General features: G+C 37.7%; 1 non-coding gene across 1 annotated transcript in view; it reads left to right on the top strand.

The window, feature by feature from the left end:
• LOC118681920 (uncharacterized) overlaps positions 1-26699 on the top strand; it is a 221023-nt gene that overhangs the window by 163623 nt on the left and 30701 nt on the right. The window contains exon 4 of the transcript XR_011395274.1: positions 21620-21858. This is a non-coding gene — a transcript (uncharacterized protein). The remainder of the gene's footprint in view (positions 1-21619; positions 21859-26699) is intronic.

Genomic DNA, 26699 nt, shown 5'->3' with positions numbered 1-26699 from the left:
TTGGACGCTGGGCATGGCACCGTCCACATTTAAGTGAAACCTCATATCTCAGGACTTACTCCACCGATATCGACCAAATTTAGAATGTAATATTACCTTAGTATGTAATACTACCAGACATACCGATCGTTCAATCTTTTTTATATGCACCTTGCATTTCTTAAACAGGGATCTTTGTGCTAGTATTTCCGATTTATGTGTTGAATTTTCAAAAAGAAAAACATTTGTATTTATATTACATATAAAAATCCTTATTTTTTGTTCAATTGTTTTCACTTTACCAATAATTAGTTCTTGATTGTCTCTTGTCTATTGTCCAACGAGCCCATTTTATCGAATAATACTTGTAGCTATACATTTTAGAAAAAAATCACATTATATACAAAAATTATCATTATTTCAATTTGTTATAGAATATTTACTTACATTCGCTTCTAAACTATGTAGTTTTGCTATTATTTCCTTCTGGTTGCATAAAATTTCGTTTAGTATCAATATCATTTCTGAAATGAATTAAATAACTTAAATATATTTAAGTTAAAAACAAACAAGAGAAAACGTTATCTTCGGCTGCGAAGCTATAATACCCTCCCCGGTGCATTTCTTTTAGAAACTACTATATGTATGACTACATTTGAAAGCGTGACTTGCCAACGGTTTGCATCCAACGGAAAGCATTTTGCCAGTTCTTTCTAGCCAGGTTCTTTGCTATAAACAATCTTCTATTCGAATTAAGGTTAGTTATTGAGGTAAATAAATCTTTCAGACATTTACATAAATTTTAATTTTTTAAGCTGATTGATTATTCACATTATTTATTGGAAAACAAAACAAACAACAACAAAACAAAATATATAACATATAATAATATTTATTATTCTATAATACTTTTTTATATGATATATAAATTACAATAATTACATCTATGACTTACACTTTATATTATAATACAAACTTAAATTTAATAATATTGAATCTAACATATATCTATATATATAATATAATATATCTATTTTCTAAAGCTTAAAAATATTCCGTCATGATCATATATGGTGTTTAATATGTGATACATGAGGTCATTGCAGAATCCATGTTTGCCCATACCCAATCTATTGATGTTTCCTGTTTTGTTGTGGCAACCTTAGCCAATGAAGATTGAAATCCTAACTGTTGCAATCGAGCCTCCAAATCATCAGTTGCTGTTAGGCGACATATGTTAAAGTCACCAAGGACTACTGACGGTCCATTATACTGTTCAGTTATCTGACGGATATTATTTTTCACTTGGTTTCTAAATTCCGGAAGTCTATAGCGGGGGTTCCTGTACACAAGTGATATGGAAACTGTTGAATTGTTTACGTTTAACAGTTGGTAAACGTTTGTTGAACCGGTGTCGTTTCTTGAAATTAATCCTTCTGATAGACCTATGCACCTATCTTGCTTGTAGTATATTATAAGGCCGTTGGCAGGGCGTCGTCGGGATGATCTTGTTTCTCCATCAAGGCGTGCAGTAACACTGTAGCCTTCTATTGGGAATTCTTCTTGAGGTAAGGCCTATGTCTCGGCAAAGCACAGAATATCAGCAGAACAAATCAGCTTGTCTGATCTAATATCTTCAATATGCTTGTTTAGAGTCCTTACATTTTGATAATAAATATCTAGGCTTTGTTCCGATTTTTCAGTCAAAAATCTGTAGCATGTCGCCAATGCTCCTTCTGTCTTCAACCTATTAAGTTGAGTTTTAATTGGATCCTGCGGTCCAAATGGGTTCGGGGAAGAAAGTGTCCCGATTATATACAATCCATTGGCACTTGTGGCTCTGCTACATCCTACATATAAAGCTGATCTGCTTACTCTACCCTCTAGATGAACAGCAATTTGTGTGTATGTTCCACCTTGACTTTTATGTATCGTGATGGCTTCAGCTGGAATGACCGGAAACTGTCTGCGTTCTATGGTTATTTGCTCATTTCTCTTGTATTGGAATAATCGGACACGCTCATGATTGGTGTCCAATCTGCATTGCGACTGTGAGGCTGCTTGGAACGTGCAAAGCTTCCAACTCTTGATTCTGCGAATTTTATCCATATTCGCACTACTGAACTTTCAGATCTATGTGATTCGGAATCAACCTGCTTTAGTTCCCCCGTAGCACCATTGACGAGACCATCACTTATGCTTATGTTGACTGTCACCATATATTTGATCGAAGTCTTGAGCTGCAATGTATAAAGCATTCCTTGTGTTTCCGATGGCTTAAAAGACTTCACAGCTTCTAAAATGTTTGCCCTGCTGCGTTCTGTTAGGGAACTTGACTTAATTGTATCCTTCGCAGTCGAAATGAACTCGTCGGTCATCGTGTTCGCCAGTTAAGTTAAATTATAATCATTTGCTCCAGCATTTGAACAAAATAGATGGTCTCGTTATAGGTATTTTCCCCGCTTTTGATTAATTGGATGTCAGCGTGTGTCATATTTCCCTCTGAGATCTTATTTAAAGCGATGCAAATGCTTGATCTTTACGCTGGCGCATTATTTCAGTGAGCTCAAAGTACCGAAATTGATCCCAAAGCGGTGTTCCTGTAATTGTACTGTAATGATCATTCCTATTCGGCGCAAATATCCATCGATCTCCTACTGGCGGCAGCTGCTTTAAGTCACCAAACACGATAATTGGTATGCCTCCAAAGTAAGCGGTGCTCCTGAAAATTTGCTTTAGCCTGCAATCTAAATATGCAAACATCTTTGCTCCAACCATTGAAATTTCGTCAATTATAATAAGCCTAATATCTTTGAGATTGGCATGAATTGTGTTTCATGTGTTACTATTTAGTGGCCGAAGATCGCCGGAAGACTGGTTGACGGGAGTGAAAAAACCGAATGAAGGGTTAGGCCCCCAAATCCAAACACCTTGGCTGTTTCGGGGTTGGTTCCTGGTACACTATTAGCTCGCAATGTCAACGACTGATATATAATTGTTATAAGCCGACTCTTGCCCACTCCAGCACCGCCTCCGACATATTCGAAGAAGATTTCCCTTTTACTGACATTGTGCATTACAAGAGTAAAGTATTCCCTCTGTTTGCAGTTAAGTGACTGCACCATTGTCAGTAACTGGTCTTCTAATATTAGAGGTGGGAGTTTAATTAATCGAACCGCCTCTTCCTCTTCCTCTGTATTGTTGTGCTCTTGAAAAACATTAATGTCTCCTGTTTGCTCTGAAACGGCTAGAGCTCTAAATTCGGGATCTAAAAGTTGTGAGGCAGATCGATCATCAGCTGTTTCTTCCGCTGTAACATGAAGGTTTTCCAAAATATTTGTCATATTTGAGCTTATTCAGCTCAATTTGCTCCTTGTGTGAATTGCAAATACTCTCGACGTCATTATTTAATAAGTCTGTTTCCTCATTTCTCCATGGGTGAAATATCATGGCGGTTTCTCTGAAGAAATCGGCTCTTGAACTTTCAACGCTAAAACGTTTCCAACGCAGAATAAGGGCTTGCTTCCTTTTCCTTTGAAATCCTGATCCATCCTTTAATGCCATTGAAAGTGCAGATGTCGTGTCATCCTCGTTCTCTACTTCGTTGTATTCTTCGTTATTATCAGAAACATTTCTGCTTGTTTTGCAAAATCTGAACCTTGCTGCAAAATCTGCTAAGCATAGTTCTTCCAATTGATCGGGCCTTTGAGAGTAGTGCTCCAGCACACTCGGCACATATATGTCCGTAGAGTCCTCCTTTAAAGCATTCAATTCAAGTCGGGGCTTTATCATCCTTACTCGGTTGTTTGGATGTGACGTATTTATAAATATTGCTGCTTCTTGAGCCGATATTTCCGATCCATTTACAAATTTGTTTCCGATGTGCTGCAGTTTTCTTTTAATGGAGAAATTCCCTGCATTTATTTCCTCCATGGCTTGTCTCAATAATGTTGATACTCCTCTATTGAATTTATTTATATAATTAATGATATAGCTGCAGCAAGCGTATGCGTCTAGAATGAATTGAATATCCATATTTGCTCTATGCAATTTATGGATATTTTTATTAAGGCATTAAGAAGCCTGTCTGAAAATTTTCTCTTTAGGAAAATGTGTGGCTTTTTTACAGATGAGCGAAGAGCAAGCTTGTAGCCTTCATAGTCAGTGTTGATTCGCTCATCCGTCGAAAAATTTTCGAAGCAGTTCAACCGTGTTATTTCTTCCTCTGGGAGATCCGTTAGAGTAAGTAGTTCAAGATTTTTTTGGAATTGAGCATTGCGTTGCTCAATACCTTCTTCATTCTCCAAAGGGAAACGTATTTCTGTCCGAGGCATCGGCTGATATGGCATGTTGAATCGGCACACTTGTTTTCCATGTAGGTCCCTTAGGCAAGCTCGACCATGTCTGTGTTTTTGATATATAATGAATTCCAGTAAGTCCAAATCATCCCCATCGGTTATGATGTGCCGATCGATGAATGTTTCAACATCATCAGCTTCCTCTTCCGAAATGCCTACTTTATCCACCAGTTTCTTCAATATGACTAACAACTCTGGCAATTTTGTTTCTGCAGCAGACATTGTGATAAAGAATGTTGGCAAACCAAACTGGCGGATCATGGCTAAAACTTTCTTCTTTTCAGCCTCACAATGTGCAGCTGAGGACCGAAGTCCTTAAGGTACATGATAGCCTTCATCATGCTGGATAAGGTTGCTGACAAAATTTTCATCCCTCACATTTGCAGCAGTTATATTCCTCGATCCAGATTTTTTACGCCGGCAAATGGAAACTGCATTTTTAATGCGCTCCAACTCGTAGAACCTAGAAATATACAGGAGCACGTCTACGCGCACACAACGCCGATCATAGCGTCGAATTTCAGAACGTGCAATTTTACTATAAGTTGTTGTAGATGTTCTCTTTTTTCCGCAGTAAATCGTTGGATACGACAATGCCTGAGCATCGTCGTCGGTTGTAACGTCCCTTGGGCATCTACCTTGTCCTGGTGCCATTGCAACCCGTTCAATGGATCGATTTTCAACGGGTTCATTGTCCATTTAAGTCTCCTGACCACCTGGATTTAAATCCTCTCCCATTTCAAGCGGTACATTTTCCTGACGGGCATTAAGAAGGTCTCTCACTTCTGCCTCATATGCAGGATCCGCAATAAATGACACAGTTTTCTCGTTTCCAGCATTTGCCAGCCAATCACTTGACATTTGGATATTATGCTTGACGTAGAGCTCTGTACCCAGCAGATAGTTTAGTGCCTCCAATAATTTTGCTGGTCGCACTGTCTCCGTCATAAAATTTTGTTCATATTCCAATCGACGTTTCAAGTGCACTTGAATAATATGGCTGTTATCAAATCTTCGTGTAAGCATGGTGTCTGTCTCTACAACTGAAATGGGGATATTCACCACTGCTCCACGAATAGCACATTGTCGTTTATATCCTAAGGAGATGATGCGCATAAATCGGATCCTCGGTGATATCAGTTTTTCTTCCAGACACGTTAAATCCTGAAGGCATTCCGGAATATCAGGAAACTCCAATCCTTCCGATAGGCAGATATTTGGTAGCTTGCCCTTCCTAACAATACGATAGCATGTGTTGCAAAAGTTGTACTTTTGGTTCGAAGACGGAAATTTTGATGACAGATAAAACACTTTTCAAGCATCTTCTGAGCGCGAAAATTTTGTTGAAGTCTGAAATTTTTCTAGTTTTTTCACTTAATGAGGGAACCAAGTGCCACCGCAATACATGCATATTTCAGTGGGTCCTTTCTTTATCAACAATGCGTACATATCAAAGATATTGGCAGCTCGACGTTGACGTTCTTGTTCTTCTAGCTGTGCATCAGGAGAAAGTTCACGACGTCTTCTTATATGCCTCCTGGTTTGCCTCTCGCTTTCTAACTGACGATTTGCGGGATCCGATCTATGCAATTGTACTCTTTCCAACGTTGATTCCTGCTCGTTTGCTAGTTTTTGCTTTTTTTGCTGGCGGGTCACTCTTATTTGAGAATTTAAAATTTGCTGACGACGTCTTCTTATTGGATCTTCTCGACGACTTCTCCTCAATGCTGCATCTCGTTGCCTCTCTACTTCCCTTATTATTGCATTCTGAAGCCGTACCGAACGTTCCATTGTGTTGCGCTCCTGCTCCGCTGCTCTATATTCCGGATTGGTTCTCTTATTTAAATGTTCCGCGGTGTTGCGTTCCTGCTCTTCAGTTCTATATTCCGGATACAAGCGCCTGTTCGAATGTCCTATTGTGTTGCGCTCCTGCTCCGCTGCTTATAATCCGGATTGGTTCTCCTATTTAAATGTTCCGCGGTGTTGCGTTCCTGCTCTTTAGTTCAATATTCCGGTTCGAAGCGCCTGTTCGAAGGACCTATTGTGTTGCGCTCCTGCTCCGCTGCTCTATATTCCGGATTGGTTCTCCTATTTAAATGTTCCGCGGTGTTGCGTTCCTGTTCTTCAGTCCTATATTCCGGATCGAATGTCCTATTGTGTTGCGCTCCTGCCCCGCTGCTCTATATTCTGGATTTAAACGTCTGTTTGAATGACCTACTGTATTACGCTGCTGCTTTGCTGCTCTGTAAAGTAGGTTCTGTCATCTAGTGGAACGTGCAGAACTGTCACGAGTTCTCTCCTCATTGCGGTACTCCAAATTACGGCAATATAGTCGGCGTTCCTCTGTCTATTATTTTCCAAATTTTGACTATATTGTTGTCGGCTTCGATTCAAAGCATTGCGACGTCTTTGTTCCTGCGATTGTCTAGATACTCTTGGCATTTTTATAAATTAATAAGATATTTATACAAATAAAAAATATACTAAAAATAAACAGTGAAAAATTATAATATAATTAAAGTAATGCTTATTCTTGAAAAATAATAATATTTTTAAAATAATGCTTATTATTTGAAAAGGATTTTTTTCGTTGTTTTGAAAGTGTGCCTTGCTGAAAGTTTAAACTGCTCGCGTAAACTGAAGTGATCCGATGTCTTGGGCCCTATTTAGTGAATGCTTTAGAGCCCGACTTCACATCTGCAAACTCTTTTGCCCTTCTTGGTATCATCAAGGAATTTTCGAAGAAATGTTAAGGCGTTAATTACAAAAGTTGCATTGTAGAGGTTCTTTTTTACCTAGGTTATATTTTGTACCTCCCCTACGAACTATGTTTACTTTCTACCTAGGTTTTGTTTTGTACCTACCCATCAGTTAATTAAGGTTTTAAAATTATTATTAATAAATCTAATATATCTTGAATTATTAAGGATTTATTTATTTTATGGGTATTAAAAATATTATTTCGCCTTTCTCTTATGTATATATTCTTAACATAATTGTCTACTTACCTCCATACCAAAATTTATTTAGATCGATCAGTTTGTATGGCAACTATAATATCTGAAAAATTTCTTATTATATTTTATTGTTACCGTGGTCAATAATCCATGCCAAATTTCAGTAATTTTAGTGGAAATATTAAGACGTTAAATACAAAAGGGGCATTATCGAAGTTTTTTTACCTAGGTTATGCTTTTGAGCTACGCTTCGAAAAATGTTGATTTCCTACCTGTTATTCTACCTAGAATGTTTTGTACCTACCCATCAGTTAATTAGGGTTTTAAAACTGAATAATTATGTTTTCCAAGTTAGTGTTCTATTATTATTAATAAATAATAATATATCTTGAATAATTAGGAATTTGTTTATTTTATGGTTAATTAAATAATATATTTGCTACTTACTCATATGTATCCATTCTTAGCACAATTTTCAACTTATTGCCCCAATTAGCTAGATGTCATACCTTACTTTTGGCACAAGCAAAACAGTTTTTGGCAGATATAAGAAAAATGTTATTGAACGCTCAAATTGGACAGTATAAATTATTAATTAATCTGATTTGTTTATAATATATTTTTTGTAAAGTGGTTAAATCTGATTACAATGTAAATATATTGGAGAAGATTGATTAGTTATGTTACTCACTATTTACCATATAGGAAAAATTTAAGGGTTTAATTTTCTATTACAAACTATATTACATTTCGGAAAAAATGGGATCTCTATTTAATGAAAAAAGTAAGTCATGCCAAACTTTGTGAAGAAATTTTGTCATATAAAAAAATTGCCCATACAAGATCTTGATTTTAATCGGTCAGTTTCTATGACAGCTGTATGCTATAGTGGTCCGATCTTAACAATTCGTTCGAAGATTGAAGTCATATCTTAAGCAATAATCCATACTAAAAACTTCCATACAAAAATTTATTTTGATCGGTCCGTTTCTATGATAGCTGTGGTCTGATATGAACAATTCGTTCGAAGATTGTAGTGATATCTTGGACAATCATCATCCATGCCATATTTCGTGAAGATAACTTGTCGTAAACAATTTTTTTCATACAAGAACTTAATTTAGATTGTCAGTTTGTATGGCAGCTATATGCCATTGAGAGAAATCCATGCCGGATTTCGTGAAGATATCTTATCTAATGAACAATTTTTCTATGCAAGCACTTGATTCCGATCGCTCAGTTTGTCTGGCAGATATATGCTATAGTGATCCGATCTGTACAATTTTTTCGGATAATGCAATACTTCTAGCAATAACCTATGTCAAATTTCGTGAAGATATCTCGTCAAATGAAAAAGTTTTCCATGCAAGTATTTAATTCCGATCGTTCAGTTTATATGACAGCTATATGCTATAGTCATCCGATCTATACAATTTCTTTGGAGATTGCATAGCTTTATTTAACAAAAACCAATACCGAATTTCGTGAAGATATCTCGTCAGATGAAAGAGTTTTCCATACAAGCACTTGATTCCGATCGTTCAGGTTATATGGCAGCATATTTCGTGAAGATAACTTGTCGTAAACAATTTTTTTCATATAAGAACTTAATTTAGATTGTCAGTTTGTATGGCAGCTATATGCCATTGAGAGAAATCCATGCCGGATTTCGTGAAGATATCTTATCTAATGAACAATTTTTCCATGCAAGCACTTGATTCCGATCGTTCAGTTTGTCTGGCAGATATATGCTATAATGATCCGATCTGTACAATTTTTTCGGATATTGCAATGCTTCTAGTAATAACCAATGCCAAATTTCGCGAAGATATCTCGTCAAATGAAAAAGTTTTCCATGCAAGTATTTAATTCCGATCGTTCAGTTTATATGACAGCTATATGCTATAGTCATCCGATCAATACAATTTCTTTGGAGATTACATAGCTTTATTTAACAAAAACCAATACCGAATTTCGTGAAGATATCTCGTCAGATATAAGAGTTTTCCATACAAGCACTTGATTCCGATCGTTCAGGTTATATGGCAGCTATATGCTATGGTCATCCGATCTATACAATTTCTTCGGCTAATAGATTATTGCCTTAAATAATATTCCATGCTAAATTTCGTGAAGATACCTCGTCAAATGAAAGAGTTTTCTATACAAGCACTTCATTCCGATTGTTCAGTTTGTATGGCAGCTATATGCAATAGTCATATGATCTGAATAATTTTTCCGAGATTTCATTGTTGCTTTAAATAATAATCCGTGCCAAATTTCGTGAAGATACCTCGTCAAATGAAAGAGTTTTCTATACAAGCACTTCATTCCGATTGTTCAGTTTGTATGACAGCTATATGCTATGAATGAGCAGCTTCTTGGTAAGAAAAAGACTTGTTCAAAATTTCAGATCGATATCTCAAAAACTGAGGGACTAGTTCGCGTATATACAGATGGACGGACGGACGGACATGGGTAAATCAACTCAGCTCGTCACGGTGATCATTTATATATATACTTTATATGGTCTCCGCCGTTTACTTTTGGATGTTACAAACTTCGTGGCAAAATTAATATACCCTGTTCAGGGTATAAAAAGGAAGGGCTTTGTTATAGAATATTTGTTTACACTCGCTTCTAAACTATGTAGCTTTGCTATTATTCCCTTGTGGTTGCAATAAATTTCGTTTAGTATCAATATCATTTCTGAAATTAATTAAATAACTAATATATATTTAAGTTAAAAACAAAAAAGGAAGGGCTAAGTTCGGATGTAACCGAACATTTTATACTCTAGCAAAGTCAAATGGTATGATCGTTTACTCGATATAGGCGTGGTTGTAATTCGATTTCGATAACATAGGAATATGAGAAGAATGTTTGTACCGAATTTGGTTGAAATCAGTTAAACCGATCCCAAGATGTGGGTTTTCACCTAAAAGTGGGCGGTGCCAAGCGCACTGTCTAATTTTAAAAGTGGTTCATATAAAGTCATCCCATACTATCCCAGATATAAAATTTAATGTCTCTGGCGTGTTTAGTGCTTGATTTATCCCGCTTTTAGTAGCTTGAGCGGTTTAGGAGATGTGCAAATTAAAACTGTTAGGGGGCGGAACCACGCCCACTTTTTCAAACTAATTTAAACTGCAGATGGCCCTCCATGATGTGATCCTGTGTACCAACTAACAGTCTTGTATAATATTGTGGAGCTTAGTTATGACAATTTGTTTGTTTCTAATTAATGCCGTTTTGTGGGCGTGGCAGTGGTCCGAATACGCCTATCTGCAATGCCAACCGTCTTACGGTACCCAGAAGCATGTGTGCCAAGTTTCATAAAGATATCTTAATTTTTACTCAAGTTACAGCTTGCCGAGGCGACGCGATCCCTGTTAGGAAACATGGAGCCTTGACTCTGCGTCTGCAGGCTGCTGTGCAGTCCACTAGCAGGTGTTCTGAGGTCTATCAGTTATATATACATAACCCTATATCTAAACTGATTAGTTTTAGGTGATACAAACAACCGTTAGGTGAACAAAACTATAATACTCTGTAGCAACAGGTTGCGAGAGTATAAAAAAATGTTAATACTTACTGACCGATATATTCGGCATAAAACTGGTTAGAATAACGAAAAGTATTATAATTAGTTTTGTATATAATACTACCTAGTATTAACCCAATTTTATCAATTTTTGCCAATACTACTAACATGCCACAGACTCATAAAATGCTCCCACTGTTTCATTAAAGTACCTTACATACCATCACCAATCATATGGAGTAAAGTCAGACGAATGTTCGAAAATCCTGATATTAGTTACATGGGAGCTAGGTAAAATTTTTACCCGATTTCATCCATTATAGGCACAAAGATACATTGGTATGAGTAAAACACGCCCTCTCATTGTCATTGAGATATATTGGCCGATATATGCGATATAAAGTCACGAGGAAGCTCAAAAATCTTTATATAAAGTATAATATATGAAGGCTATATGAAGTATTGATCCGATTCAACCCATTTTTGACACAACAACATACTATTATCGGGAGTTTAATTTTTTTTTTTTATTATATGATTTTCAATTATATATCTTACACATTGACCGATATTTTCGGTAAGTAGTCAACTATAGGCACTAGGGTTATATTCAGTACTGCAGATGCCCTTCCCTAATGTGATCCTGTATATCAAATAAACACATCTCAAATAAACAGTCTCGTATTTTTGTGTGGAGCTTAGTTATGACAATTTTTTTGTTTTTGATTAATGGAATATTGTGGGCGTGGCAGACAGACAGTCACCCGGATTTCAACTCGTCTCTTGATCCTAATCATTTATATATACATAACCCTATATCTAACCCGATGAGTTTTAGGTGATACAAATAACCGTAAGGTGAACAAAACTATTATACTCTGTAGCGTTGTATACGTTGTTGCGAGAGTATAAAAATTGTTGTGCGCAGTTGTTGAGAAACTTATAGGGAACTTGTTGCGTCCATTTTTGACAGGGTTGCCTTTACGCAAAGAGATAAGTGCTGAAAAATGATGATTAATGTTGATAAGCGTTTTTTTTTTTTGACAACCATCAGCAGTGACAGTAATTTTACTATTAATTTCACTGTCAGTGAATGTAAGCAATGTAATTTGAAGATGTTTTTGTTAAACAATAACAGTGACGGTCAGTTGATAAATAAACTGTCCGTCAGTAATGATATATCAAATGTGAGTGTAGTAGTGAACTCATCACCAGTTTCTTGTAGCGAACCTAGTAAATATGTTTGTATTGTTAAATATTAAATGCATGCGTATTGCATGTAAATGCATAAGTTTGTTCATGTACCTCCGTAAAAGAATTATAAGTGCAAAGTTTTTTTTCAGTGTATCTCGTGAATTTATAATAGTACAATATTTTTCCATATGCATATATGTATGTTTATGTATAACGTCTAATATTCTCATTTTTAGTACCGTTAATTAACAACGGCAAGCGATATATATAGTTCATAAAAAATAATTATACACATGTATGTGCAAATTCATCTATTTGTGTTCTGTCAGCTGTACAGACAACATATACATTTAGGTTTTAATAAAAATGATAAAATTGGAAAAGAAGTAAGTATCTAGTGCATAGAAATATAATATAATTAATTACTTTTAATTTTAATTATATAGTAAGAATACCACGTGGTACTGAACTTTCGAATGGAGAGCGGGGTAGGATAAATGGAATGCATGAAGCCCGCATAAAAATTGGTCGAATTGCTGTGATAGTGAACCAACATCGTAATATGTTCGCAAATTTTTTGAAAGATCTTCAAAACTATGGTGTCGGACGTGTCGGTTACCAGTAGTCGATAAGCGCACCAAGAGACGCATTCATCACTTAGCAACACAAAGCGAAGACATGAGTTACAGGCAGATAAAATTATGAAGCATAAAATGGGACTTAACTTTGAATCAAAAGTAGCCCAGCCGCGAATGATGAAGCGACATAAAGATGATGAAAATGGGACATTTCACCACGACAACGCCCTCATTCATGTGGCTCGCGCTACAAAAGCACTTTTTTAGTCCCGGAATATCCAATTATTGGATTGGCCTGCTTTGAGTCCTGATCTCAAGCCCATAGAGGACTTTTGGGGTATACTTTCTGCTAAATTATATGCACATGCCAAGCAGTATGATACTCGTATCAGAGTGAGAGAAAATTGAGCTAACCACTCTGCAAAACCGAGTAGGGTCCATTCCACGAAGACTGTGTATGGTTAAAGTACATAAGGGTAATACTATTAGGTACTGAAAATTAATTAATAAAAATTTCAATGACTTGAATTTAATTTTGTCATATAGTTGCATTAATAACATTTTATATGAATTTGAAGAAAAAATGAAATATAATTAAAATTTTGTTTTTGCTTACTACATCCTATGAAGTCATAAATAAAAATACATATATAATATACTATCAAAATTTATAATGTGTTTTCGGTACTTTAAATTGAAGTTGATGTATTGCACATACTTGTATAATTCTTTTACGAAGGTACATACATTTATATGTTTTTTATTGTTTCGGCAGTGTCTAAGATCAGCATGTTAACAGATATTTCAACCATACTCTTGCGACACGATACTTCAGGGTATAAGAATTGTGTTCACCTAACGGTTGTGTGTAACACCTAAAACTAATCGAGATAGATATAGAGTTATATATACCATATATAAATGATCACGATGACGAGACGAGTTGAATTCAAAGTAACTGTTTGTCTGTCCGTCCGTCCGCCTGGATATACATGTTCCTTGCACACAGCACGTGCAACAACCGAATTATTGCGAGAAAAGTTTGGAGATTCGATAATTTGAAGTAATTGTGACATTGAATGGCCTCCAAGAATTTGTGATTTATTACCATTAGACTACTTTTTGTGGGATTATTTGAAGTCATTCGTTTTTAGCAATAAACCAGACTCTCTTCAAGCTTTAGAAGTCAATATTGAACGTGCTATTCATGATATACGACTTGATTTTGTGGAAAAAGTACTTGAAGATTGGGTTCACCGAATTCGTTCCTGCAAAAGAAGTCGTGGATGTCATTTGAATGATGTTATATTCAGAACTTAATTGTATCGATTGTACATTAGATTAAATAAAATACATTTGAATTTCCTTAACAAATAGTGTGTTTATTTTTGGTTTATATTATATCACTCTTATTGGAAAACCCTGTATATTTAAATTCTTTCTAAACTTTTTTTAAAAAAAATTTTGCGAACACCTGAAGTGATTGCTTGGCTTTGATCCTGGCAAGTTCCAAGATTATGAAATGTTCTGTTGCATTCGCACTTAGCCCTTCCTTATTACAAGTATACCCTGAACAGGGTATAATAAGTGTGTTACGAAATTTGTAACAACAAGAAGGAAACGTTGGAGATCCTTTAAAATACATACATAAATGATCAGCATGACGAGCTGAGTGGATTTAGCCATGTCTGTCCGTCTGTCTGTATATATAAGTTATGGTGATATGCGAAATTATCTTTTTACTATTACTTACTTTGCGCTTAATAAGATATAGTTATCATTCAGCGCCGCCACAACAACAATAGCGAATGCAATCATAGCATAAAACCTGTTTTGGTTGGAGTATTATCAGTGACTTACGCAGCAACAATACTGTGGTGTAATATTGAGTCACTAACCGAGTTTTACCTCTCCCACTGGCGTCAACCGTAATGCGGACTTTTGGAAATCGGTTCACTCATTAACAATGAATCTGAGCTTGATGAGCATGATGAGTAGAATATAAAAAAAGCAACGAGCAGAATAAATTAGACGGCGAACAGAAGAAGTCGTGCATTAAATAACTTGTAATATAATATAATTAACTTTAACTGGCGCCCAAAGTGGGGTCCATCGAGTTCAGAAAAGCAAAAGGACATAGAATCCTTACGAACAACGACAATTTCCATAGTGAAAGCATATTCGGACGAACAACGCAAGAATTGGTTAACAGAATTGAAGCAATTACGTTAGCTCTTGGACGTTTGCAGCCCCCAAATGTAGAGCCTTATTTGCCAGTTTCGATTAACCCTGCGATCGCACCAGGTAACGCTAGTTTGGATTTGATTAAGTCCTTACCTGAATTAAGTGAAGCTTCCTCTTACCCAGCATGGCACTCTGCAGCCAATTTCGCCATTAGTTATTATAATGAGGGTTCAGAAAAATATTATGTGGCAATAGGCGTTCTTAGGAATAAAATTACAGGTACCGCCAATTTGACACTCTCCTCCTTTAACACTGTGCTACATTTCAAAGCAATAATTGCTAGACTCGACCAAACATATGCAGATAAACGTCCAATTTATGTCTTAAAAAATAAGATGAGTATTCTAAGGCAGGGTGACCTTTCCATCGCGGATTATTACTATACGGTCGATAAACTTTTAACACTCATAATTAATAAACAAATTATGACTCATGGAGAAAATAATGAGATAATTGAAACTCTTAGCAAGAGAAAATGCTCTTCGCATTTTTATCTCTGGTCTCCGTCGCCCCCTCTGTAATTTTCTTTTTTCGTCACGACCAAAAGACCTTCCTACAGCATTAGCTTTCGCACAAGAGTTGGAAACAAATAACAAACGGTATAATTTCGCACATACATTTGCCATGGGAAACTCAATAAACCCATCTAGAACTACGTCAATTATGCCGTATCGCAAGCAGTTAACTGCTCCAAATTCACACCCGATTCCGATGGAAATCGATCGCAATACTTCGATTCATCGCCATCCCCTACCTCATTTAAACAGGGACCCAAACCAAATGCAAAGTCACAAAGTTAATTCAGCCTATGCTAACATCCAACAACAGAAGAAGATAGCTTCCAAACGTCTTCGCGAACTATCTGGATCCTTCCAGAGACCTCAGTTAAAAACACAACGAGTTAATCATATGCAAGAAGTGATGGCCACAGTGTACGACGAGTCCAGTGACGAGGGACATAACGATCATTTTAACCTTTCGTACGCTAATAATGGGCACCATGATGAGCTCGAATATGACGGTAGTAATTGGAACGACGAGATCAATTTTTTAGATTGAATTCGCTCCTACCATTCATAACAAAAACCACAACAAATGGTCAGGAGCTGCGAATACTAATTGATACCGGAACTTCTAAAAATTACATTAAAGACCTTCCTTATTATTTTATTTGCTAAAAAATTTAAACTCATTCGATGGTATAATCGGGTATGACTTCCTTAAACGCATTGAAGCCAGAATCGACATAGAATCAGGATATCTATTTCATCGAAATGGTAAAATGCAACTTCAGCATCTGTATTGTAATCAAGTGAATTCTGACAACAAATACAGAAGAATCTGTTCCCTAAAATATCCGTACCCGATTTTGACAAATGATAAATAATAATATAAATGCGTTCGCGAATCCGAACCCGAGCTTTACCTTACAGCACAAAAGTGGAAAGTACTATTCGCACTCTCACAGAGGAACCCATTTATAGTAAAAGCCATGTCTACCCAATGTCAGCTTCTGAATTTATTAACAATGAAATCGGTGCCCTCCTAAAGGATGGAACAATTCGCAAGTCCTGCTCTCCATACAACTCACCCATTCATGTCGTGACAAAGAAAGGTACCGACGAGAATGGAAGAAGTTGCGAACGGTAATTGAATTAAGAAATCTCAACGAGAAAACAATCACTGACCGCTACCCTATACTGACACTACTGTCATACTATCGAATTTAGGCAAGTCACGCTACTTCACTACTCTAGACTTGAAATCGGGCTTTCATCAAATTAACTTGCGCGTAAGAGATAGGCAAAAGACAGCATTCAATGTAAATAATGACAAATACGAATTTTGTCGCATGTCATTCGGCTTAAGGAACGCACCAAGTATCTTTCAACGCGCAGTAGATGATGTTCTGCGAGAAAATATTGGTAAAACATGTCATGTTTATATCGATGACATCATTATTTTTTCTCCCGATGCGGAATCACATTTAGTCCATATTAGTACCATTTTAAAAAAAATAAAAGCGTCAGGAATGAGGGTGTCGAGTTTTTGGGATTCTTAGTCTCGCAACATGGGATAAAGAGTTGTCCTAGTAAGATTAGGGATATTATTAATTACAAAACACCAGAGACGTTACGCGGTTTGCACTCTTTCCTCGGCCTTGCAGGCTACTATCGTAGATTCGTCAAGGATTATGCCGCCCTTGTTAAGCCTTTAACAAAATATTTACGAGGGGAAAATGGTCACGTCGGAACAAATACATCAAAAAAAAATTAAAATCACTTTAGATCCAGAAGCTTTGTCTGCATTTGTTAAAATCAAGAAAATCCTTTAATCGGAAGATGTCCTCTTACAATATCCTGACTATAATCAACCATTTGAATTAACGGCCGACGCTTCGACTAACGCTTTGGGTGCAGTGTTATCCCAAAATAATCGGCCCATAACAATAATTTCGCGTACTCTTTCCGTAACTGAACAAAATTTTACTACAAATGAAAGCGAAATGCTAGCTATAATTTGGGCTTTAAAAACTCTCCGTCACTATCTATATGGTATTAAAAATTTTTACCGACCATCAACCAGTTATATTTTCAATTTCCGATTTTGCCTTTGTTGAGGGGTTTTCACCAACCTTCCATTATACGCCAGGAAGGGAAAACATAGTGGCTGATGCCCTTTCTAGGCAATTCATTAATAATCTTAGTGAATTGAGTGAAACAATACATAGCGAACAATCTCTCAGTTACGTAATTAAAACAATAAAGTCCCCAGTAAATCAATTCAAAACCCAGCTGATTTTGTCAAAAGGCGCAACTGTAAACAAACGTACAAAAATTCTTTTCCAAAAATTTTTCCGCCACACAATTAGTTTCGACACTATAGAAAACTTTATTATGTTTAAAAGATGTGATAAACCCAAATACGACTAACGCAATACATTGTGATCTCGAAACATTAGCAAAAATTCAAAATCCTTTAGTATCGTCTTATCCTGGAGTTGAATTTTTACATACGGAACTACTGTTAATAGATTTAACAAACAAAAACGATCAACTAGAAACGGTTGCCACTGAGCATAACCGCGATCATCGTTGCTTGCAAGAGAATTTCAAGCAAATTTCCCCACATTAAAAAGCTTTTAAAATCTGTAATTGTTAATTGTAAAATATGCTTGGAGAACAAGTACCAGCGTAAACCAATCAATTTAGCAATAGGAAAAACACCAATTCCCAATTATCCTGCTGAAATTTTGCATCCCGATATTGGACACCTATAGCATATAGCTGCCACATAAACTAAACAATCGGAATCAAGTACTTGTATGGGAAACTTTTTTATTTGACGTAATATCTTCAAGAAATTTGGCATGATCTATTTTATTAAGCAACAATGTAATCTCCGAAGAAATTGTTTAGATCGGGTTACTATAGCATATAGCTGCCATACAAACATTTTCGCGAGCTATCTTCTCGAAATTTGACATGAGTTAGTCTTCTACGAAAACATCCCAGCAGAAACTGCTTGGAGAGGAGCTCGTTATGTTCCTTAACCGGAAGCATACGGGCTTCACTGTGTAGGTATTCGATTGGGGACATCAAGAGGCATCCCGTGATAGTCAGAAGTGCAGTGTTCTGACAGGTCTGGAGCTTCTTCGTCTGCGTCGCATTACATCCAGGCGACCATACTGGGGTTGCATAATGTAGGACCGGCCGGCCGATTGCCTTGTATGTCGCCAGCAACGTTTCTTTGTCTTTTCCCCAAGAGCTGCCGGCAAGCGAATTGAGGATTTTGTTGCGGCTCTGTACTTTGACAGTTATCGCGGTCGTGTGAGGAGTGAAGGAGCAAAGACTGTCTAGTGTAAGGCCTAAAATTTTAGGGTTGTTTACTGTCGGAATTTTGGTGCCATCGACTGAAATATTTAGATCCATTCTGTACTCCTTCGTCCAGTTCGTAAATATGGTCGCTGTGGATTTAGTGGGGGAGAGTGTCAGACTCCTTGCAGAGAAGAAGCGAGAAAGATCAGAGAGATAGCCGTTTACTTTCGAGCACATGCCATCGATTCCATTGCCCGACGTCAATATCGTGCAGTCATCAGCGTACGAGGTCACGGAAATTCCCTCTGATGGTTGAGGGAGTTTCGAGATGTAGATGCTAAACAGTAAAGGGGAGAGGATACCACTTTGCGGAACCCCCTGTTTAATTCTTCTCAGTTTGGAGTTTTGACCTCGAAACAGTACGGATGAATGCCAACCGCTCAGGTTGTTCATGGTCCACCGCTTCAGCCCTGGAGGGAGCGTAGATTGTTCGATGTCCTCAAGTAGCGTTGTGTGGTTCACTGTGTCGAAGGCTTTCGCCAAGTCCAACGCTACGAGGATCGTCCTCTCGCAGGGTGGCTTCTGGTTTAGGCCATCAACTATCTGGGCGTTTATGACGCTAAGTGCTGTGGTGATGCTGTGCACTTTTCGGAAGCCATGCTGATATTCTGCTAGGCTGAGGTGGTGAGTGAACGTCGGGAGTAAAAAGGCCTCAAGTGTCTTCACTACTGAGGAAAGGAGAGTTATCGGGCGATAAGACTCCCCTTTTTTGGCGAGTTTCCCAGGCTTCAGTAGTGTGACCACTCTTCCGACTTTCCACATATCGGGTATTTGAAGAGTGGCCATCGACAAGTTAAGGACCTTGGTGAGGTAGTTTACTCTCGTCGAGCCTAGATGTTTTAGCATCAGCATGCTTATTCCGTCAGGGCCAATGAATTTGGACGATTTGGCCTTTGTGATGGCACTCTGAACCTCCCCATCGATGAAAGTAAGTGGTGCGCAGTCTTTTGTCATTTTGCGCAGCCGTCGGGTAACACATCGTTTGGCCTTATCAGTCGAAGGGTACAGTGTAAACTTCCGGCTAAAATAGCTCGCGCACTTCTTCGGGTCCGAGGAGGCATGACCATCGAATTGAATTTCAACCCGATCATCATATCTCCTCGGATTTGACAGGGCCTTGATAGTAGTCCAAAGCTTACTTACACCGGTAGAGAGGTTGCAGGACTTCAGGTGCTCTATCCATCTTGTCCGCTTATGATGGTTTACCATTTGCCAAATCTCCAAATTGAGATCCCTTATTCGGGGATCACAGGGATCGGCATGGCGTAAGGTGTCGCGCTCGTTTGCTAGTACAGCTGATTCGGCTGGGAAATTAGGGCGGAGTTCCGCGATTCTTCCAGCCGGTATGAAGCGAGCAGTAGCAGCAGCGATCACCTAGCGGGATTGACGCTCGCCAACGATGAAGGAATGGGAAGTGCGTTGAAGGTGTGCTCGGTAAATTCTGTGAAGCCGACCCAGTTAGCTTTGTTAAAGTTATCAAAAGTGCGGTTGTCCACAGAAATAAAGTCGGGAGGTTTCTCGATCGAGATAATTATGGGCAGATGGTCTGATGCGAGAGTTAGCATTGGTCGCCAGGTTATACCATTTATCAGACCATCGCTAGCGATGGTAATATCTGACGAGCTATTACAAGTGCCCATAATTCTGGTGGGGGCTTTATTATTCATTGTGAATCGTCAATCTATTCCGCCAGCTCCATCCCCCTACGATCGTCTGACAGGCAGGAATGCCAAAGATCGTGATGCGCGTTAAAGTCGCCTAGCATCAAACGGTTTTCACCACGAAGCAGCGCATCTATGTTCGGGTGATATCCTGTTGGGCAACATGTAACTGGGGGGATGTATATATTAAATATTTCGAGCTCGACATCGCCTGACCGTGTGGTGCGCAGACCGAAACACATAAAGAAAGTGACACCAGCCAGTATAAGAATTGCACTTGACTGACGTGACATTCCGGCGTATTGCGGTCTGAAAAACGGAACAGACTGTGCGAGGAACAAGGAGTTGCAGGATAGCTCTCGCACGAGGATTGGAGCTGGATGAAAGTTGGTCAGATTGGGAGTCATGCTGTCTGTGTGAGCTCCTTAGGGCCGTGGAGGTCCTATCTTGGCCATTCGACTGGAGTGGCGGCGCAGTGCGCGAACATGATGGAGGTTGCACAGCCGTTGAGGCAGATGTCGCATTATTACGTTGACAGCATTGGGTCACGTAACTCGTGGTCCACTCCCTGTGTGTCTTAAGGCCTGAACAAGTCTGAAGCCTTCTAACGCAAACGCAGCAATAAAATTCCTCGGGGCCCGGGTTGGACTCAATGCCAGCACGGGTCAGGAGGATACGGAGCGACCCTGCTGCCAGGCGTTGCTCCAATGACGACAAACTTAATCTACTTGTAGAACTTACCGATCCAAACAGGGTTCGATCGCCGAAATAACAGCCCTTGGAAGGATAAAATCCGGGTCAATTCCGGTAACGTAGAACCGACTGTTGTGGGAATTGAGGACGAACTCTAATTTGTACTGCTTCATGTCTTTCAAGGACTACTTCAGAATGTTCAACTGTTGCTCCTTTTTTCTCTGTAACCGTTGTTTGCCCTTTTTCAGGGTCGCGAATTTGTTATGAGTCCCTTATTTCGAGGATATCTCTTAGACAGCAAGTAAGTTTTCAATCCCCAACGAGTCTGCGGGTGTAGGTTACGTGTGCTTAAGTAAACAAATATATTTACATAGATAGATTTATGAGTGAATTCAACTCAATGTGAAATATTTTCTAGGAATTATTAAACTTTCTTCTTTTTCTTAAGTAGTATTATATTATATATTAATCAATATACTACAACTTGCTACAATCTTTATTTATATATAAAACATTTTTTAATATATTTCCAGATATTTCTTTAAGCACTCGCAACTCCATAGTTCCCAGTTCTCTGAATGCTTGCAGCCTATCATCATATAACAAAATAAATGATTCGACATTAGGAATTCGTATTCTACGCGGAAACGTAACTCATATTAATTGTTCAAAGTTTAATGGCAAAAGTCTGACGGAAGGACAACAACCTTTAGTATCCACACCCGTTCCATCTTCTGCCGTATCAACTTTTCTTTCCACTACAGTCCAACAGGTAGCACGAATACATTTACCTAAAACAATAATTTCTTTTAAGACCTTAGTCATATCGACACCAAATTGTTTGTGAGAGATTAGAAATTCAGTAAACATAACTTTCCGCTGATATATTTTATATACTTTCCCAATTCGTAAAAATGTAACACCTATGTACACCATCAGCAATTCAAAGTAAATATTTATACTAGACAAGTAAGATAGGCCTGCTTTCCAGTGAAGTTGAACAGTTAACACTAAAATTTTTATAGTAAGACAACAATTATTTTATACTCTGTTGCAACAAGTTAGGTTTGGTTACGAGGCTGATTATGATCAGTCCTTTGCGAATTCAGAAAAGGAACTTAAATAATTAGCTTTTAAGTGTGAACAAAGCGCCTTGTACCCATTAGAAATGTGCTTAGGCGTTCAACTTCTATTCCCGCAGGGAAAGCTGAACCTTGCTGAGGGCGAAGGGCTTTCTGGTTCTCTTGCGATTGACATTGGGCTAGAAGGATCATGTGAGCGCATAGATACCGCTCACGAAGCTCCCGCCAGTTCTAGCTGTCCAATAGTAACTCCCAAGAAGACAGGGGAGCTCCGATCCATTCCCACACCAACGACAGTGAGGCTGAGGTGATTAAATAGTCCGATATGAAGTCAAAGCATGCGAGAATTTTGGAACTTTCACGCGCAAACACCTTCCGGATATGTCGTTGGATTCTATGTAAAAAATGCAGAACACATGCTGGTGATCACGGCCCGTGGAATGCTCTCGAGTTTCCTAGTAAAAGTACAATTTTTAACGCTTTCCACTACACAAAGACCCCGTGGAACTTAACTAAAATAACTATTGGGCCGTAGAGCCAGAAGACTACTTTCGGTGAGAGACTCCACTTGTCGCCTCCTCTTAAGTAGTACAAGTGCAATAAATTTCTTGCTCTCTTTTCAATGTTATTCTTCCAAGAATGCAGCCTATCTAAGATGAGCTCAAAATATTTCATCTTATCTACAGGTTGGGGATGAATTTCTCCCATGCGCGGCAGTAGTGCCGTCGGGGTTTTATATACCGCATTGAACGTTGTTACTTTGGTTTATGGTAAGGCCACTTCCATTCGCCCAGTTTATTGCGATACTGAGTTACCTCTGAGTAAGCTCATACACGGTACTCAGGAACTTTCCCTTGACAATGATGGCTAGCTCACCTACAGAGGCAGCTTTGTACCTCAAGCTTATATAGCAGGTTGCTTACAACCATTATCTAATTCAAAGCTAAATCAATCTTGGTTCAACACTCCGAAAGGTACAAGGGTTGGGTGCGCAATTTCCGTTTCAATCTCAAATGAAATCCATATGGATGGGGTGTTCTGCGAGTATTCACCTGAATTTTAATCATTTATGACAGCCCTCAACCCTTTCGCATTTCCGAGAGCTCTATTGTCCAACAGAAGGGTGTCTAAGTGGAAATCCGCCTTTTTCACAGCCCCCAATCTGCTTCATCTCTACTAGCTTATAAAGCCCATGGTGTCATCCAGCCCTATTTCACATTGTAGGTGATGAAGGGTTTCCTTTAAACAGCACTAAGTCGACTGCTGTACCGTTCCGCCGCTTGCTAGATGCTACCATTCTCTCTGATACGGTCAAAGGTAAGCTCTGGTACCCGGCCTTTTTCGAAGTTTCCCCAAGAGTCATTAAAGTATCTTAATTCTTACTCAAGTTATCACTCGTATAGATAGACGGACGGATGAATGTTCGGACAGTCATCCGGAATTCATCACTCGGTCATAGACAAAATTATGAACCAATTAAATTAACAACGTGGAAATATTTGGGACCAATTTCATTCATACTTAACAACGAGGAAGATTGGTGCCAAGAAAATATATCCACTAAATTTCAGTAAGTTATATCACAAATTCACCAATAAATACGACAAAAGGCAGCCGTAAGGTGGATCCCTTCATTGGCCATCAAATCCGTCTTCTATTGGCATTAGACAAATGTAGTATGCTGCAGAAGAATTATATATAACTCACACATTGATTGATATATTTGGTAAAAGCAGATTTATTTTGTTTTGGCTCAAAACGACAGTATGTTCATTCTATTATTTCTACTTAATATTGTTAAGACTCCTTCCAAATTGATCGATATACATACATTCTGAGTACCAAATCCTAACAGAAGTTTACACGAAGGTAAATTCCTGATATGTGGTGTTAATTGTTCAAATTTGTATTAACTTCATTACTAGTAAATTATATAGCTTTTTCAATAAAATTAAACAAAAAAAAACACCAAGTAAGAGAGGGCTTAAGTTCTTGCATGGATCAAAGGTGGGGAGATACCTTCAGGCGTTGACAAAACTTTATATTATTTATATTTAAATGTGTTGCGAACCAATTCAACATGCATTATTCAAAGAAACCGAATGGATTGCAATCAAACTTGGTATCCTATTAACTTATGTACATTATAAATCGTAGACTTTAGAATTATGTAAATAATATAAGATAGAAAGTAAATAGTTTAAGAAACAATAAAATGTATATAAGATACATGTTAAATAGAATATGTACAAGTCTCACGTCACGGTGTTTGTTGCCAAACTCCTTCGAAACGGCTGTACCGATTTTGATGAAATTTGGTGTGCTTATGGGGTAGGTCTGACGGGTCGGCCAACATTTATTTTTAAACTATTAACTATTATTATTATGCTCTTTTGAAATATTGCGATTACCGATTGGGCTGCATTTTCATAGGGTCGTTTTTAGATAAAATGGGCTAAATCGACAAACTATGTAGCAATGATAATAAGTAAACATATAAAAGTACTATATGGATTTTCAGTGGTCAAATTCTAAAATAGAATTTTTCTCGTTTTTCTGAAATATTCAAATTAAATTTCATTCATTCATTTTATAAATTTAATTTTCGCACATTTGTGTAGGAATTCCAAAGGAAAACCAAATGTATTTGACCATTCGCCCAAAAAATAGCGCGGCGCAGAAATATGACCGAACGCACTTTGCTTTGAAGCAGACGCACGTTGCTTATGAATGAACTTGTTGTCGTTGTAATATGAAATACTTAGAAAATATGGTGCGAGTTGGCTCGAGTCTTATTGGTTGATGATGGTGCGTCTGCATTTTTTTTGTCGCTTGCGGGAGTTTGATTTTTTTACAAAAGGCATATTGAGGGATATACATACATACATATCTACATCTGTTGACATATATGCAAATATATTTAGCCATGCGAATGAAGGAAGGCAATTTCATGAATATTCAGATATAAATATATGAACATTTGAAGCAAGTAAACAACAATAGATGTTTAAGTTCACTGATTAGACAAAGTTGCTCGAATATCGTCTGCGGTACTGCTTTTTATTTATACTCTGGCAACATGCTGCAACAGAGTATAATAGTTTTGTTCATCTAAAGGTTGTTTGTATCACCTAAAACTAATTGAGTTAGATATTGGGATATATATATATAAATGATCAGGATGAAGAGACGAGTTGAGATCCGGGTGACTGTCTGTCCGTCCGTCCGTCTGTGCAAGCTGTAACTTGAGTAAAAATTAAGATATCTTTATGAAACTTGGTATACATGTTTCTTGATTCCGCAAAACGGTTGGTGTAGCAGATGGACGTAATCGGACCACTGCCACGCCCACAAAACTCTATTAAGCAAAAACAAATAAATTGTCATAACTAAGCTCTACAATAAGATACAAGGCTGGTGTTTGGCACACAGAATCGCATTAGGGAGGGGCATCTGTGGTTAATTTTTTTTTTTAATGGGCGTGGTTCCGCTCCTAAACTGCTACAGCTGTAATAACATAATTCACTGAGAACAAATGCTTTTAGCACCTCTATCTACGGTATGAAAATGGGTGAAATCGGATTACAACCTCGTCCACTCCCCATATAACGGCACTGCTAAAACACTAAGCAAGCCAGAGACATTAAATTTGTATCTCTTGGATGGTGTGAAATGACTTCATAGGAACCAAGTTCAAAATTAGTCAGTGGGCGTGGCACCGCCCACTTTTAGGTAAAAACACATCGGAAATGATATTCTTTTCATATTTCTATGCTATAGTGTGAAAATGAGCGAAATAGGATTACAACCACGCCTATTTCCCATATAACCCCATTTTAAATTCCATCTGATTTTTTCACTTTCCACTATGCAAATCAAACAACAACGATTGTATCGGGGTAAAACTTTGCGTGAATAATGCATTTGAAGTATGCCACCTTGTGACCAAAAATTGTCTAAATCATACCAAAACTATTTAAGTCCCTAGATATTGAATTTGTTGACCCCAGTGCCTATAGTTGCCTTTTTGGCGAAAATATCGGTCAATGTGTAAGACATTTAATTGAAATTCATATAATAAAATAAATAAATAAAACTCTCAATAATAGTATGTTTGTGTCAAAAACTGGGTTCAATCGAATCAATACTTCCTATAGCCCTCATATACCTAATATAAAGATTTTTAAACTTCCGGATGACTTTATACCGCATATATCGGCCAATATGTGAGTTATCTCGATGAAAATGAGAGAGCGTGTTTTACTCATAACAAGGTATTTTTGTGCCTAAGCTGAATGAAATCGAGTGAAAATTTTACCTGGCCCCCATGTAACTAATATCAGGATTTTCGAACATTCGTTTGACTTTACTCCATTGGTGATGCTATGTGAGGTACCTTAATGAAGCAGTGAGAGCATTTTATTAGTCTGTGGCATGTTAGTAGTATGTATTATTGGCAAAAATTGATAAAATTGGGTAAATGCTACCCTCTACTTCCATATAATACTTATAATACTTCTTGTATGTCGGT

Source organism: Bactrocera oleae, chromosome 3 (assembly GCF_042242935.1).
Source record: "Bactrocera oleae isolate idBacOlea1 chromosome 3, idBacOlea1, whole genome shotgun sequence".
Classification (NCBI taxonomy): Eukaryota; Metazoa; Arthropoda; class Insecta; order Diptera; family Tephritidae; genus Bactrocera; species Bactrocera oleae.
This window is presented reverse-complemented; position numbering and strand designations above follow the sequence as displayed.